Source organism: Sprattus sprattus (assembly GCF_963457725.1).
Source record: "Sprattus sprattus genome assembly, chromosome: 3".
NCBI classification, from domain to species: domain Eukaryota; kingdom Metazoa; phylum Chordata; class Actinopteri; order Clupeiformes; family Clupeidae; genus Sprattus; species Sprattus sprattus.
Genome location: NC_137922.1, coordinates 28,324,237 through 28,326,736, shown reverse-complemented (window position 1 = coordinate 28,326,736; position 2,500 = coordinate 28,324,237). Strand labels below are relative to the sequence as shown.

The 2,500-nt window shown below is 38.1% G+C and overlaps 1 protein-coding gene across 1 annotated transcript in view; it reads right to left on the bottom strand.

The window, feature by feature from the left end:
* The window catches only part of nbeal1 (neurobeachin-like 1), a gene marked incomplete at its 5' end in the record, with an annotated part of 47,772 nt that overhangs the window by 33,453 nt on the left and 11,819 nt on the right, over positions 1–2,500 (bottom strand).

Below are 2,500 nucleotides of genomic sequence, written 5' to 3'. Positions count from 1 at the left end.
TACACGACATGAATAATAATTTTATAAGGATAATCTGTTTTGTTCTTTTGCGTTTGGCAGCACTGCAGTCCCTCACTGGTGCATAAAGAATGTCTTAGGGATAGATGGAGGGAGGGAGGGAGAAAGGGAAGAATGCTATACACACACACACACACACACACACACACACATAAATGTCTTACGTGATTAACATAGAGAAGGGGACAGAGAGAGGGAGGAAAGAAATATCTAGAGAGAGCGAGAGAAAGAAAGAGTGTGAGAGAGAGAGGAAGGAAGGAGAGAAGGAAGGTAAAGGAAGGTGAAATAGGGATATATTGGCAAGAGTCTGGTGAAATTATACGAATCATGATACAGAGGTTACAATTTAATATATTGTGATTAACTGCGATACTGTAAACAAGGTGATTTATTGGAATTTTAAAAATTAGAATTTTAGGAAAATATGGTTTCTATGGTATAAAGAACACTCCCCCATAAGCATAATAGTGTTACACTCTCACATCACGTGTCCGAAGACAGATTACAACATATCTAGCGTTAGCATTATGGAGGGTTAAAAACAACACCCCTATCTAGCATTAGCATTACGGGGGTTTAAACACAACATGTCTGACACAAATCTTTTCATGTCAATTATTTATTTATATACATTTTTAATTCAAAATAAAATCAATACAGTATCACAAAACATTAAATCCCAATACTCAAGTGGATCAATATGTTCTAACAACCCTAGGTGTGTTGTTAAGGATCTCATCATTAGATATTACAGACTCAATATGATACCAGACACAATCCACAAGAGGGAGGAGAGTGTGTGTATATGTGTGTGAGAGAGCGAGAATGAGCGTATGCGTCTGTGTGAGAGAGAAAGGGCAAAGAGAGAAAGAGAGAGAGAGAGAGAGAGAGAGAGAGTGTATAAAGTGCTGAGTCATGCCATCCAGTCAGTCATAAAGGGCAGCTGGATCTGTTCAGCTTCTGCTGGACACTCTGGTGTATCCACACAACATGCGCACGCGCACTCACACACACACACACACACACACAGTTATACAGACACACACACACAGATAGACACACACTCACACACAGATTTTAAGGATGAAAGAAATGCCAAACACCCAGCAGGATTCTCCTTCACACTCCTACACACACACTCTGATGAATGCTCCCCACACACACACTCTCTCTCTCTCTCTCTCTCTCTTCCACTCTTCCCACCATTGAGGCTGTCCAGAGCAAGAGATGTCTGCGGAGGGCGCGCAGCATCGCCAAGGACAGCTCACACCCCAGCCACAGACTGTTTGCCCTCCTCCCCTCTGGGAGGTGCTACAGGGTCCTCCGTTCCCGTACCAGCAGGTTCAAGAACAGCTTCATCCCTGTGGCTGTCACCATAGACATGTATAGGTAGACGCCGCCTCCACTGCTTCTCGGCGAAACGCGTCGCCGCCATTTTGGGAAAGGAGCTCTCTGCCGTCAGAGGTCTGTCAGACGTGTCAAACAAGAGCAAGTTGCCAGGAGCTGCGGTTTATCTGGATAAAAATCACGATAACCTTTTACATTTCGCAACCAATTTCAAGGAGTATTCCAGGGTTTATGCTCTACGTGAAGTGTGTGAAAAAGATTTGCCTCTACGTTACTTTGAATCTCGCTAGTTTAATCGCCAGTCATACATGTGCATGGGTCTATGATAAACGCTCACTTTTCTTGCAAATCTCGTGCATTTTGAAAATACTGAGAAGATCTATAAACTATCGAAATAGTGCTTCTTTAGTTACTACGTATTGACCATCATTAAGAGAAAGAGCATACATCAAATAGTGAGAAACTGGCAGTCAGTGTGTTTTTCATAGTTTAATAGTTCCTTTTCAAGTATGTGCATTAAGAAACCTTGAACAGTGCAATTGGCAATACACAGTTATTTCACAAATCAACATTACAAAAAAAACCTATATATTTCTATAGCAGTAAAAATATACACATCTCAATATATACATAGCCTACACATCTCAATAGTTGAACTGTAATATAAATAACATAGCATATATATAATACAATATAATATAATGACTCAGTATAATGTGCAATGGAATAACATATGTATGATATATATAATATGTGATACAATATAATATAATATATTTTAAGTATAAGTATATATTCATATTAGGCTATAATATATATATATATATATATATATATATATATATATATATATATATATATATATATATTTGTACATTTGTACAATTTGACATAATATACAATCATGCTCTTAACAATTTCAGATCTATGCAGTGCAATTGACACAATATATAATTGTGAAATAACTATGTATTGCCAATTGCACTGTTCAAGGTTTCTTAATGCACATACTTGAAAAGGAACTATAAACTATGAAAAACACACTGACTGCCAGTTTCTCACTATTTGGTGTATGCTCTTTCTCTTAATGATGGTCAATACGTAGTGGAAAGTGAGCGTTTATCATAGACCCATG